The following is a 16375-nucleotide window of genomic DNA, read 5'->3' as shown; positions in this document are numbered from 1 at the left end:
TCCATGGAGCGATTATTTGTATGACATTATATTTTGTGCAATGGATTGTATTTTTGTATATGACATTTTATTTATTAAGAGACATTAAATAAAAATTTAATTTGAAAATTAATAAATCTATAAATAATATTTTTTTTAAACATATAAAATTATGATACGCAAAAATGTGTGTCATCTTCATTTATGACATGGCCTTTCTTGACAGGGGCTTTCTTGATACGCATTGTGTGTCATTAACACGCGCGTCGTAAGGTTACGACACGCGAATGCGTGTCGTCTTCCTTTATGACAGGGCCTTCCTTGATACGCATTGAGTGTTGTAAACGCGCGTCGTAAATGAGCGTCGTAAATGCGCGTCGTCTCTCTTTATGACAGAGCCTTCCTTGACGCGCATTTGCGCGTCGTCTGAGCGTTTTACGACGCGCAATGAGCGTCGTAAAAGGCTGTTTTTCTAGTAGTGTAGTGATCTCTTCCCACTTCCACATGGGGATGGGTAGCGGCTGAACCTTGTCATGAGGCCGCTGATGCTCGGCCTTGACCTTCCGGCAGGTCAAGCACCGCTCCACAAACCAAGCGATCTCCCACTTCATGCAAGGCTACCAGCAACTCAGTCTTAAGTCTCTATATATTTTTGTAGCCCCTGGATGTATAGAGAACTTAGACTTGAGTGCCTCCTCCAATATCTTCTGTCTCACTCCTCCAGTTAGTGGTACCCAAACCCGACAACACTGTGTCAGGAGACCTCGACTATCCCGAACAAACAAGTCGAACCCTTTTGGAGATATGATTGTTTTGATGATTTCAAAATAAATAACTTGGTTTCTTTTGAGTTTCTTAGTCGTCATTGTCGATTCTAAATTCCGTTTTTAGGTTAATACGAACTCAAATCAATGGGTATTGATTTGTTTTCATCGATACTCAACCTATAGGTCTGGATTGTTTATCACTTCTATATTTTCTTGCTTTCTTGTTGCGCAAGTTATTTTATAATGTCGTGTTCTTGTCTTTAATCTTAAATATTCCGTTGCATTGTAAATTATTGAAATCAATCCCTCCATACACGCACCATGTCTTGTTATAACTAATACATGGATTAGACCATTTAATGTCATTCTTGTCATTCAACTAATAATGCATTAGTTTTTATTTTTATTGCTTCTAGAATTGGGCAGGATTTCCTTAAAATAATATTCTAATTTTAACCGGAAGACCACTCAATGGGTTGAACCTTATTTGAGATATAAAATCACTTTTGTGTCTTTATCCCCGTTTCATTTTCCACTTAGAAATCTATTAGACAACTATTTAGAAAGGATATAATCAAAGATAACTTATGTACGTTTCAAAGTTGACATCTTGGCCAAAAACCAACAGCGTGTATGACTTTGCAAACAAAATAAATTAATACGGATAAAAAGCTCATCAAACGTTGCTCAAATGAAATTTTCAATGTTGGCGCTGCACAACCAAATAATATTTTGTCGATTTTTTAAGCTTAAATAAAATATCTCTGGTTTTTAGAAGATACTATCTAGCACAGTACTAGGGGTGAGCAAAAACCGAACCGCAAACAAAAAAAACCGAAAAAACCGCATAAACCGAAACCGAAAAACCGAAACCGAAATGAAAACCGATGGTGCGGTTTTTAGTTTTGCAAAAACCAAAAATACTCGGTGCGGTGCGGTTTCTACTCTTGCAAAAATCGCAAAAAACCGAACCGCACCATATATATATATATATATATATATATATATATATATATATATATATATATATATATATATATATATATATATATATATATATATATATATATATATTAAGTGTTGATATTTGTAAGAACCAAGAACTTATGACAATTAAAATTTCTATAAATATAAATATCGATCTTATCTATCGGATGATGATTGTATATTTTTAAGCATACATTCAGTGATATTTACAATAACAAATAATGTTTATGACATTTTTTAACATTTAAATGTGACGAGTACTATTGATGATAGTATCATTTTTATGAATACATTAATATTATTGCATTTACATGTGAAACAAATATTATATTAAATTTGTATTATGTCCAAACATTAGAAATATGTTAAATGAGTTGTTATGTAATTTGATTTCAAACCAAGAGGTGGTGGTATCGGTTCATCTCCAAAAAATGATTAACACTCCTCATCTGAGTCAAAGTAACTCGCCGAGTTACTTGAGTTTTAGTAAAAATGTGAAATGAAAACCAAAAAAAAAAAAGAACTAACAAAAAACCGCAAAGCAAAACCGAACCGCAAAAAACCGCAAAAACCGAACCGCATAAAAACCGAACGGTGCGGTTTCTAAATTTCAAAAAACCGAAGTTGCGGTTTTCGGTTCGGTTTTGGTCAAAAACCGCACTGAACCGCACCATGCTCACCCCTATAGCACACCAAAACTAAGAAATGGATTTTATGATGTGGTGTAGGTTACTTGTGACGAGCATCAACTTGTATTTGAATGGTTGCAGTTGAACCCGAATATTAACTCCTGTTTTTTTTCTCCACTTAAATAATATTATTATTCATAACTAATTAATGATTACAAAACAATTAGTGAAACAAAAACAGACAATAAGATGTACCTCTAAACCTTTTTGTATGATAAAGATAATTCTTTTGAAAACTACATCTATAGTTCTATGAGACATAATATTGTTATGCATGATCCACTATCTGCTATTAAAAAGCCTCACTACATCCAATGCAAGGAAATCAAATGTGTCACACACATATGGTATGAACACACATGTTGATTTTACATGCACGATTTATCATGTTTTGTAACTTTGCATGTAGCATCTTTTAAAGCAGTTTGTCTCTCCTTGAAACCTCCAGCCCTCAAGCCCACGAGATGGGATACCCGTGTAAGGTCCACACAAGCGTGCTCCCTCCAACCCATCAAAAAACCAATATGCCAGTCGTTCTACAGGTTGAACTTCCTTCTTTCGGATCAGTCAAGAAATTCACAAGCGTCTCTTTCTTGGCAAAAACCCTAGCACGCTTAAATAGCTCGAACAAAACATTCATAACCATGTCGTGTCCGTATTTGAACCTCGGGAGTTCTTAACAATGAACTGGATGCTCTCCAAAGGATTCCAAACATGCATTGCGGAACACCAGACATATCTTCTCAGTTGTAAATATTGGGTTCATGAGCCGATATTTGAGGATAGTATAATATTCTACAAGAGACATATGCAACGCCCGTAGATCCGGGCTAGTCAATTAGAGGCAATAGGAGTCGAAAACGACTTTTCGACAAAAGATTATTTAGAATAAATAATCTTAACCAAGTTGTAGAATATGTCACAAGGTTTCCGTACATATAAAGAACGCCGAAATCCGAGTTATAACGAAGAAGTTATGACACGTCGAAGTTTCGCGACGGAACCGACACGACACCGGGTAGCGTAAATAGTAAATTTATGATAGAGAGAGATTTAGCCTTAGCGCTCTAAACAAAAGTCGTAGAATATGTTAAACTAAGAACATCGATAAAAAGAACGCCCAAATCTGACTTCGTATGAAGAAGTTATGATTTTTCGAAGTTTCGGACTAGTAGTGTACAACCCAAAATTCGAATATTAGATCGAGCGGTTATTAGCCGACATGACCTGAACGAGAATCGAAGATCTCGTGAAGAGTAGCGTAACGAGAAAAAGATGGGCGAAAACGGACGTCGGATGAAGAAGTTATGAGGATTTAACGGACCAATCCTGTCCCGGCCTGTTAATAATATAAAATTTAAATTGAGTCAAAATTAGCCGACGGAGTCTAAACGAAAATTGTAGAGTACGTTCCCACCTTCGCGTGGATATAAAGAACGTCGAAAACGGAGCTCGTATGCGAAAGTTATCATTTTTAGAAGTCGGAAAGTGAATTTGCGAAATCTGTTGCGAGGGTGATGACGTGGCTCAATCAGGGTCGTCGCTTGCTGATCACGATTCGCTTCGGATTTACGACACGTCGCTTCGCAGTATGCCCCGCGTCCGAAGAGGTTACGCCCTGCGTAGGTCCGATCTGATCCATCCGATGGAGTGCAAGACAGCTGGGTCCGAGCTGGTGGTCTTATCCGAGGAGTACGCCCAGCGTAATGACCGAAGCCTGGCCCTATAAATAGATGTGCGAGGCTGCCATTGTTCTTCACTCCAAATCCACTTCTTTCTCTCACTAGTTTCTCTCTCTAGCTCATCTAAACCCCCCTAAGCCCTAGTTAAACCCCTTAGCTCTCGAGGGAAGCCCCGAGGCTCCCGGAGTCCCGAGAAAAAGAGACTTTCGGTTTCGAAACGCTGCTCCAATTAAGTTCCGGTTTTCGATAAAATTCGTTGTAAGTGTGCTACACTTACGCAATTTTTAATATAGCTTTCAAATAATTATAGGAATGTTATTAGGTCCTTAAAATAATTATTTAGCTATTATTATGAGTTATATTGAGTGTTATTAACGCTTAATAATAGTCAGACTAATTAATTTCTCGCGGTTATCGTTAGACTAAACCCTAGTGGTATTGGTACTAGGTTTTATCGAAGGAAAATCGTTTTGAGAGTTTCGAAGCGCTGTCCGAGTGCTGAGTCATCACCTTTCAGGTGAGTGCATGGTCCCTTTCATCTTACACATAGATATGAAGTATTTTACATAAATTACGTGCTATGTGTGCATATTATCTGGATACTTGTTGTCTATGCTGGATGAATGATTTTATACATGTTTTAAATGATTTAAACTATATATTTATTTTATATCTACAAATATTTTGGGATAAAACATGGGTAGATGAAATAGTTGGTGTGTGATGAAATAAAATAATGAGAGATAGGTGATGATAGGAAGGTGATGATAATTAGGTGAGGATAGATAGGTGATGATGAATCGGTGATATAGGATACTACAACCTTGTCCAACAATTTGGAGATGTAGTCATCTACCAGAGTATAGATGGCGACCACAAACTATTATAGACAACCCCGTGGAAACACCAGCAGACTCATAACCTGTAGGTGATGAATTACGAGTTCAGGCGATGTTGTAACTACGTATTCATGCGATGATACTCTAACCCCCTTATTATGAATTACGAGTTCAGGCGATGTTGTAACTACGTATTCATGAGATGATACCCTAACCCTTGGTGGGCACGTATTGAGGGAGTAATCCCTGAATCAATACCGTCTAGGCGATGTAGGTGATGATCCTTAGGGAAATTCCTTAGGAACAAACATAAAAGGAGATGAGAGGTAAAATATGATGTAGGAGACAACCCTTAGGATGAATCCTTAGGGAAGGTACTTAGGAATAAAGAAGATAATGGGGATGGGTATTTGGGTTAATTGTTTGATGATTGAACATAATAAGTATATTATTGTGGGTTGAAAACCCTATGTACTCACCAGGTTTCCCAAACTGACCCACTCAGTTTATTTATATCACAGGTGACGATATGAAGTGACATTACACTGAGAGATTTAAAGAGATGTAGATCACTAGTGTAAATAATTGTAAGTTCTGTTTATGCTTATGTTTCTGTATTAATGATGACATCCCTAACGTTTTAAGATGAATAAAAAATACGTTTCTTCGAAAATGTTTTAATAACGTATTTATCGTGTTTTTCTGGGAACAAATTTCGCAACATTTTTATGAAAAGAAGTACTCTGATTTTTACAAAGCATAAACAAAATCAGTCTTTTCTGGCCGTGAAAATGGGGATGTCACAACATATGTTCGTCAAGCCCGTTTATAGGGATAGATTGAAGAAAATCTTGAACATGTAGTGCTCGTAAACACTGAAAAACTGTTTCTACCGAACCGTCATGTTTAGATGTATTTCCATATCTAGGGCAATTTTACTAAAAAGGGCACTTAGTAGTGTATGTTAGGATTCAGGGAGGGCGGTGTCCTTATTAGTGAAACTGCTATAGTTAATGTCTGAAATCTTATTACGAAGAGAAGCCAAGGCACAAGCATAATCAGAATCCATACCTTATATGTCGCTATCCCATAAGGTGTGGTCATGTGACACCCAAGATTGGGACCTTAAGGAAACAAAACCATATGACGTAGCCTCTACTTCCGAGTACAAACCCGAACCACCAAACCTAATGGGTATGGAAGCAATTCGTCACTATTGTCGATAAAGAAAAGTCCACCACAAACCACGATGTCCCCAATCACCCTGCGCAATTCTTTGTCAAAAAAACGTTGTCGCCTCCTCCATGTGAATGGATTGGCTCACCCTCATTGAAAAGAAAATTTTAGTAATACTCATACAAGACTGAATCAAATGGATATCATTTTGATGGTTAGACGGTTGTGGTAGAAGGTGCATCAAATTCACAACATTTTCAGCTCTCATTATGGCTAAGCTGCTAATGAAACTAGCGTCCGTACTAACAACTCCCCAAAGAAATTTCACCCCCAATGGTGGCCTCCTAATGCCAACCAGGAATAGCCTCTCACAAATCTTCCTACCATCACACGAGGGCCAAAAATTCTTTGTTTTCTTGATATTTAACTTAGCCTAATTCTGGACCAATCACCTTAATGATGTATAATGATTTGGCCACCTCCTCCGAATGTCCAATAAGCGTTCCATCATGAAGGTACCATGCATGGAGAAAAAGCTTACAATTATCTCTAGTATTATGTATGAGAGGGTGCAAAACATGAGCAAAGATAGGTAGTCCCAAGGGATCTCCTTTTTGAGCCTGAGTGGTGGACCAAATATGTGTCTCCTATATACAACCTTGCTGCTTGACCATATAAGAATTCTACCCACAAGGTTATATAAGGGTACCTCAATCTGATGTCATGAAGTAATACAAATCTATCCACAAGGTTAAAGGAATTAGAGAAGTCCACAGTAGCACGGAAAGAGAGTCGTCGTCGTAGCGCTCACTCAACACCCTATTGACGCTATGTAATACAACCTCGGTGTGTAACGACACTTAGACCCCGAACTAAAAATCATTGATATAGTTGGCTATTTCTTTACCCTCACCTTTCATAGCCAACTTGGAAACTAGACGTCTCCATTTAGTGCCTACTGTACTAGGTCGTTTACTATTGTCGAGTTATAAGAGCGGCGTAAGAGGAGCAAAGGTGACAAATTTTGCTAAACTTGATGTGCCTACTGCACTAGACGTCTCCATATAGTGCCTACTGCACTCGATGTGTATTATCATAATTGAACCTTATCCACAATGTGCATAAAAAATGTGTTAAGCTCTCAACCCATCTATCCCACACGAGCTTCATTTAAGGATCGATTAAATGCCCCCAAGAACATTGTCAATATCCACTAGAAGGGGAGGTTCGGAAAATATAGTACTCGACATGTATGGTGGTGGCTTGTATGGATGATTATCCTCCAATACCTTCATGGTATAACTCCCACATATAGAAACCCCCAAGGAACATCAAACTTTCACTGTTGTTGTAAAATGTCCGTATGCAACCTTATGGAGACATTACCTGACATTGGTGTTACTTAATGTTATTTCCTCTTAAATGTACTCTTCTTTATTGCTTTGTTGCTTCAGTCTTGCATTGTTAACCAAGTTTTTAACAATCTTGGCTATACCCTCTTTTGTCCCCTAAGTAGCTATGTGCTTATTATAATGCTACAAGGACTTCCTGTTCCCAGACCTACCTTTTTGCCTATTCTAGGGCCTAAATAACCGAAGAGTACACCTAGGAAGAATAAACAATGTTAACCATGATTTAATGGTCCTGAGATGAGAAACGGCCTTAGAAAGGGCTGCCTTTAAAGTCTGAGACAAATCCATATGTCAATTTAGGTGGATTTTTTAGAATATGGTGACAAGTAGTTTAAAAACACGACCAAGGAGCTGAGCATCCAATACCAACCCCTCATTTAGGTTAACCTTTGGCTCATTGGGTGGCTGCTTTTGAATACCAACAATATGTCCGCTCATATCATCATCCCCATCATTAAATGTAACTAGACCATCAGAGTGGTGACACGAACGACTCAGTCCATGTAGACTCATACAATCCTTATATATCTTTTTAACCAAACATCTTCAATGTTGCTGCTACTAACAAGAAGCAATCCATGGTTTGAATAAATAGCCTCCTATAATACAACTTTGCATTTATTTGTAGAGAGGTGTAAGCTCTTGAGATGAGGTATCATGTAACGCCTGTAGATTTGGGCTTGACATTTAAGATATAAAAGATAATCTTAGCTAATGATGTGGTAGTCGTAATGACTATATCATAGATATAAGGAGCACTTAAATCCAACTTTGTATGAAGAAGTTATGCTTCTTCGAATGTCCGTTATCAAACTAACTAAGCCATTTGTGGCATAAAGTGTGAATCGTAGATAGGTCTCTTATTAGCCTTTGTAATCTAAATGGAAGTCATAATCGTAAAAGTGAGACTGTGCATATAAAGGATGTCTAAATTTGACTTCATACGAGGAAGTTACGATTTTTCAAAGTTTCAGCGCAACGGTGTCGACACAAAAATCCAAATTCAAATTGGTTTATTGTTAGCCGAAAGAATTTAAACGAGAGTTGAAGATCTTATGAATATGAACCCGTCGATATAAAGGCAGTCAAGAACAGAGTTCTTATGAAGAAACTATGAATTTTGCATGGACTTTAGTAGTCTAAACCGGTCTAAATATGAAGTTTAGTTATAGTAAGACATAGCTATTTAAATCTAAAGGAAAGTTATAGAGCTCATTGGGAGGATTTCGTAGATATAATGAAAGTAAAAAGTGAAGCTCATATGCGGAAGTTATGGACGTTCGAAGAGTCGAGAAAATACTTGTTGAGGGAAACGTGGCAACACTAGAGTGCGCCACGTGGCATGTCAGACAGCCGACTCCTCCGAGAGACAAATGGCATGGCACCATGAGAATGAGACATGTGGTGCCACAAAAAGGACATGTGGAAAGTCCTATAAGGTGTTGAGTTGGCCTAAGGTGAATTAGACACGCGACATCAGCTAAGAGGGGCCGATACACTCGACGGTTGCGGCACACACTTGTTTAACCCATAAAAGCCCTTCGAAATTCATTCATTCTCCTCAAATCACTCTGGAATTTTCTAGAGACCTTCCACCCTTTTGATCCTATTTTTCGGAGTTTCTTAGTATTTTAGTGGGGCCGTAGCATACCTAGGAGTCTGACGAGAAGGAGTATTTGGGTCAGAGTTCTGCCCATGCAATTTCCCAGTTTTCGATTAAATTTTTGTAATTTAAGATGTATTTACCATAATTCAAGTGTAACTTATATTTAAGCTCATTATCATTATTGTGACAACCGTCAATTTCTGGTCAAGTCAAAGTCAAACTAAGTCAACGAGTCAAACCGGTCAACTCAACTAGTACATGTATATTAGGGCTTAATCTATGTTAACTAATGTACAACTCTCTATCTTAATACCAAGTATGACTCAGGAGCTTTATTTGTTCAACAACCTAAACCCTAATTAGGGTGAGTGACTTTACGTGCTATGTGTGCATATCATCTGAATACTTGCAATTTATGTTGTATGAACATTGTTATACATGTTTTCAATGATTTAAACTGTATATGTATTTTATATCTACGAAAATGTTGGGATAAAACATGGGTAGATGTAATAAGTGATGTGTGATAAAATGATGAGAGGCCTCGATGTTGATGTTGTTGATTCTGTCATCTAGCGGAGTATGGATGACGACCACGGACTCTTCTAGACAGTCCAGTGGAACACTAGCAGGCTCGCAACCTATAGGTGTTTGTGAACGATGTGTTCACCGGTGTACTCCATCCCCCACATGGTTGCCTTTGGGACATTTATTGCTGAGGAATCCCCTTAGCAATAGTGTCCATCCCGATGATGATCCTTAGGCTAGGTCCCTTATGATAGGTGTTTAGGGACGTAAAGTGAGGATAACGGGAATGGGTAATCGGGTTATTGTTCATTGATGAAATTAATAAACTTATTTATTGTGGGTTGAAAACCCTATGTGCTCAACAGACTCCCAAGCCTGACCCACTCAGTTTTATGTATTACAGGTAGTGGCGCTTGAGCATAGATATGATGTTTGGACGAGGGATTACGGATATAGGCCTGTAGATATGAAATAATGTAGTAAGGCTTATATTGTACGGTTTATGCTTTTGATCTGTACGAACATGACATCCCAAGTCTTTTAATGAAATACATTTCTATGGAAATGCTTTTGATAAATCTTTATCATATTTTGTTTTGGGACGAATTCCACAACACTTTTATTTAAAATGTTACTCTGATTTTCAATCAAAGCATAAACAAAATCGGTCTTTTCTAGCCGTGATTTCGGGGATGTCACAGTCAAGTAATTGCCTTGTTGTTACATTTACTCCATCATAAAAAATGGAGACTTCTTGCTGACTATTAAGATCATGTTGTGGGCAATTCCTTAGTAAGCCTTTGTACCTCTCCCACGCCTCATAAAGTAATTCTCCGGCTTGTTGCTCAAAATTAGCTATAGCTTTCTTCAACGTGTATATCTTTGATGGCGGGCAAAATTGATCAATAAACTCTTCTTTCATTTTAGCCCATGTGGTGATGGATCCTGGAGGGAGTGATTTTAGCCAATCTTTTGTAGCGCCTTTAAACGTGACCAGTAACATACGAAGCAAAACGGTGTCGCGGGCCACACTAGGATAGTTAAAGTAATCGGTTATGTCATTGACTTCTTCTAGGTGATTGTACGCGTCTTCGTGATCTTTTCCATAGAACGAAATTTCTATAAGTTGGGCAAGTATGTTTCCTTTAAGTTCGAAAGTGGCTGTCATGGGAATCACGGGTTGCACTAGTCCTGGGCCGGTATCATCACACATCCTCTTCTTCCATTCTCCCATGGGGACTTCATCGATGTTAGCCATGGGGTTAGATAATTCACCTTCAAAGTCGCTTTCTTCCTTGGTTTCGGATTCTTCCCTTTCGGTTTCATACCGGTGTCCTCCTTTTTCAGGTCTTCGTCCGCCACTGAAGAGAAGTTGGATTCTCCTACTTTCTTGCCCTTTTTCTTACTAAATACACCTTTTAGATTCTTTAAAGGTGAGTTCTTTGAAGATGCGGATTCTCCAATGGTTTTGCCTTTGTTCTTCCTTAAAGTAGCTTTCGGGTCTTCAAGTGGTGGAATTAAAGGTGTATTGCCTCCTCTGGTCATAAACACTATGCAATAAAAACAAGAAAAACATGTAAAAAGAACAAAAAATAAACAGGAAGAAAATAAAAATGAAAGTGGAAATCAGCACTGAACTTGCCGAGTAGGTTCGACTGCACTCGGCGAGTACACTGCCTAAAAGCCTAAAAACAATTAAAAACAAATAAATACTAAAACTTAACCTAATTACTAAATCACTATAAAAAAGAACTTTGTGCAAGATAAACTCACACAAAGGATCGATAAAACATAGAAATTAGAATTAATTTTTGAACCATTCCCCGGCAACGGCGCCAAAAACTTGATGTGTGTAAAACCAACTCGATTTATTCCTACTCTAAAAATATAATTTAAACACACAAAGGTAGTGAATCTGTCTTTTAGTGGTATAGTTTAATAAGTAGGGTGTCGAACTCGAGGAACGGAAATTAAGCTAATAACTAATTTTAACCAACAAGTAATAAAAGTAAAAGGGTTTTCTCTAGTTTTACAAGACTAGAAACTTGGGCACACTAACTAACACACAATTAAGTAATCAACTAAAACTAAGTAAAAATTCACCAAATTTAAGAAAAGGTTTCCGTTTAGGTTCAACTCATTCACTCCTATGGTTAATTTTATGGCAAAGCAATAGATTAATTATTATTGGTTACAGACTAAAGTGATTAGATTTGCATTCGCTATTACCAATCCATAGAAGATCAATTAATTTAAGCAGTGATAAAGTGTTTAAGCTAATTAATTCCCTAGTTCAATTATTCAGATTAAATAAGACTTGTAATTGGTTAATCAAATTACTAATTCAATTAGCCTCTTGTTGTTGGTTTATCAATAAGCTCACACATTAATTTACCCACTCTCTAATTAATCATAGTTTCATATTCACTAATCCTAGGCACATAACAAAGTGTTCACATAAATCATATGAGGTAAATAATTAAGAGATGTTCATGCAGCCTAATTGCCTTCCTATTAACAGAGAATAGTTGTGGTTAATGCATAAAGATCTTTAACAAGCTTAGTTTAACAAAATCACTAATAAACATTTAATCAAACCATAAAATTAATCCATAGGAGTAAAATTGTCTTCCCTAAACATAAACAAGTAAATTTAGCTCATGATTACAGTAGTCAAAAAGCTAAAAACGAAAGTAATCAACTCAAACATTGTTCAATTCAAAGATAAAGTGGAAAATTAAACCTAAGTTGCCTTGAATCTTCAAAGAATGAGAGATTAGGGTTCTTCTCACATTCTTCAGGTCTCCAAGGGTCTTCTTAGTCACAAAGTATCCTCCAGAAAAGCTAGTGGATTCGGAATTTGACTTCTATTTATAAGATCCTCAAAACAGGGCAACTCGTCGAGTAGATACCTAACTTGCCGAGTTCTTTGTAAAATTCGTGTACGACAAGGACTCTACGTATTGCTTCGCGAACATTCGTGGAAACTCGTCGAGTAGACGATTGGACTCGCCGAGTAGCTTCAGGTTTGTACTTCTTTCTTCATTCTCCAGCTTCCAATTGCTTCTCCTTCCTCCTTTTTGTTCCCAAGCATGACTTCTGGACTGAAAATATAATTTAAACATTTTTAGGTACCTTTTCTCCATAATATGCAAATAATTACTAATAATTGATAAAAGTCTATACTAAATATATGGGTAAATATGCAAATATCAAAATACCCCACACTTGACTTTTGCTTGCCCCCAAGCAAAACTGAATTTTAGCACACTAGAATCACATGAGACAATCCCAATCAAAACCAACCATTATTACAAGACCGCAACGCATGCATTTGTGTCTAAATTTTTCCTAAATGACCCCCTCATCCTAAATACTCACAATCCTCATAAACACTTACCCACTTGTTTCGAAGAACGCTCATTTTTTGCATCCCTCCGAATCCATCCTCAGAAAACTGCCTTAACCTCAATGTATTTTTGGTTGAGCAACCCAATCATACATAATCTAGAAAATTACAATTTTCGATGCCAATAAAGAGCTTTTTTTTTTGGAATTCTTCACTTTCTTGATATATATTATTATTTTATACTAATTATACATGTATGTATTTGTACATATATATTATTATCTAGTGGATGACTAGTTATGGGTCATAAATTAAAGTGATTTCATGTAAGGAATATGGTTTTTAAATCAATTAAGATAAGAGAATTTGTTGAGATAAGTGCCAATTTATCTAATAAGTGCTTAATCACTTATAACATTTTACTAAGAATACTTCTTAATTCCTCTTCTAATTTCCGAGATTAACACATTCTCTCTCCATAACTAGAACTTCTAACTAACTAGTAGTTAGTTAGCTAACTAATTCTATCTTTAACAAACCAACCAAGCAAGTGGCTAGACAAGATCACATCACTTAAACTCACATCTCATCACAAGCTAGTCTAGGTTTGTCTCCTTATCCTCTTCCACTCTTTCCTCCTTCATAATTTTGAGATTTCTTCTTCTTTTTACTCTCCTTTCTCTAGCTAATATTTCCAGGGAAAAAGCTCTCAACCTCCATCTCATTTTCAGCCACAAGAACTCCCTTCTAAAGCCATCAAAACCGTCAACTAAAGGGCTGTTGTCCCTTTTGTGTTACGTCCACCATTTCACCTATATATACCTTCATTTTTTCTTTATATTTTAAGTACTAAATACCCCTTGGAAATTAGTTCTATGGTACTCAAAATTTGAAATTCAAAACAGTGAGTAAACTACCTTTTTCTTACTCTTTGCTGTGAAGTTTTCGTGACACCAACATAGCCAAAATAGTGGTTGTTTTGGAGCATCAAACCAGCACCCAAAAGTTCTTCATCCTCAACCTTCCACTCTACAAGAAATCACATAAGTTGAGTTCATACCCCTACATTTTCATGTTTTCTTCAAGTTTTAAGGGGGGGGGGGATACAAGTTAGAACACTAAACATAACTTAAATTTAAAAAACAACTTTCTACAGAAAAGTTGAGTTCTGTTCACGAACTATTTTCACCATCGTAAACTTCATATCCCTCAAAACTGTACAATATGAAAATAGCTCAGGTTTATACCTTTCTAAGGTCTACTCGCATGCGTTCATACGATTGTTATATAATTTATGGTGATTTTTGTAAAACTGTCTATCATTTCAGAAGTGATTTCGGACCAGTCTGTGAAGATGACCATTTTCACACTAGTTTGAGACCACTGAAAATCATAAAAAAAATTAGGAACAAAGTAGACTCATTTTCTAAACTCTCAGAGGTTACAGATTCAGTTTTCGACTACGATGATTTTTCTATAAGTTTTCTAAAAACAGTGACAGTAAAGGCTAAAACTGTCAAAAGTGGTTTATAGATTTATTAACACTTTGTAACATTTTTGAGCAAGGTTTATACATTAAGGAAGTTCAAACACAATCATTTAAATACGTTTAATTACTATTTTAACAAAAATGATAAGTACAAAAAGGTCTTTACGGTCAAACTTAAGGATTATTTCATGCAAAGTTTCTAATAAAAAACGTAAGAATATGAACAACAATTACGAAACATACCAAATCATCTTTTAATATATATGTGTGTGTGTGTATATATATATATATATATATATATATATATATATATATATATATATATATATATGTATGTTTTGTTTAAAAACTTGTCTTCTGGATCAAAAATATACAAATATATTTTACGAAACTTTACCCCATTTGTATCCTGAGCAAAGGGTAAAATATTATCAAATGCATATCCAATGATTTCACGTCATTTTTCATAGCTATCCTAATCTTAGGGGATGATCATTTATACAAACATTTTTAGCACAAAAACACGTAAACTCGTTGATCAAATTTAGTGAGTTTTGTCTTCATGGTACCTTATAAAGTACACACGAAAGTCCTGTTAAATATAACCAGAGTCTCTTGTAGGGAGAGCATGATAGTTGTGTATAGATCTATACTAGGACTGACAATCTCGCATCTTAGTTTCTTGCAACAACTGGACCGACAAGTTTGGGGGTGACCAATGTCATAACGAAATTGACACCCAAAGATCGTTGCGAACAAGGCAGTCTAGGTCAATCAAGCATGGTTATAAGATAAAAACGAAAACTCACATAAAACAACAACGACACTTTTAGTTTATGCAAAGACAATCTTCAAATAATTTTATATACAAACAAAACTGCATAACATCATTTTAAGTAGGATAATTACTTATACGCTTCGGTCTTGGTTCATTTAAGGCCACATCTCATTTTAGGGAAAATATAGGATTTTCCAAAAAACAAACATTACTACATTTCATAGAAAAGGTTTACAAATGTACATACAAATGCTTATGAACTCACCAACTTAAATGTTGATACTCTCTTTTCAAATAACTTGTATTATCAGGAAATTAGTAAATCAAGTAACAACTAGCTTTGAGGAGGGGACGCTTAGGCATCTAACAAATCTTTTGACGACATATTGTAATTGATATTTTGAAATATGTAATACACACAAATGATGTAACTTTTTTAATTATATATATGTTGGTTGTGTTTGCTTTGAGCATTTATAGTCAACTGTTATGATACACTACACGATAGTCACCTGCCCCTTGATGTTTCAACCATCCTGGTTTGGGGGTGTGAAAATTATTATGAACCTGTAAACAAGAAGTATCATAATAATGCACAATAGTAAAACAAGCAACAACATCCATTATACCTGTCTACTGGTTCCCTAAGAATAAAAGTTATTTTGAAAGAGAGTATCAACATTTAAGTTGGTGAATTCACAAGTATTTAGTGTTAAATGTTTGTAGTTGTTTCATGAAAATGTTAGTATACTTCCCATAAAATCCTATATTTTCTTCTTAAAATGAAAAGTAGTCTTCTACCCAAGACCCGACTGTTTTGTATGTTTGTTCTCTTGTAATAGTGTAAAATGTATGTTTGTACTTGAAATAGTATAAAATGTATGTTTCCATAATTGTAAGCTATCTTTACTAAAAATAATAGCATGCATTGCTCATATGAGAAAATCACTGTATGTGTGTAATGGAAATTGAAGATTTACAGTAGTATTGATTAAAATACACTACTGATGACTTAACTGCCTTGTAACCAAATTGGTTAATTAAGGTTTAAATGTGATTAGGTTATAACCATGCTTGTTTGAGTAGTATAAAAC

At 36.0% G+C, this 16375-nt stretch overlaps 1 non-coding gene across 1 annotated transcript; it reads left to right on the top strand.

Annotated features, from left to right (window-relative positions):
• Positions 1-10432: 10432 nt before the first annotated feature.
• LOC111893945 (small nucleolar RNA R71) lies at positions 10433-10539 on the top strand. The gene has a single exon (XR_002851048.1). It is a non-coding gene; the product is annotated as a small nucleolar RNA R71 (small nucleolar RNA).
• Positions 10540-16375: the final 5836 nt, after the last annotated feature.

Source organism: Lactuca sativa, chromosome 7 (genome assembly GCF_002870075.4).
Source record: "Lactuca sativa cultivar Salinas chromosome 7, Lsat_Salinas_v11, whole genome shotgun sequence".
NCBI classification, from domain to species: domain Eukaryota; kingdom Viridiplantae; phylum Streptophyta; class Magnoliopsida; order Asterales; family Asteraceae; genus Lactuca; species Lactuca sativa.
Note: the sequence above shows the minus strand (reverse complement) of the source record. Positions and strands in the feature narration are given on the sequence as shown.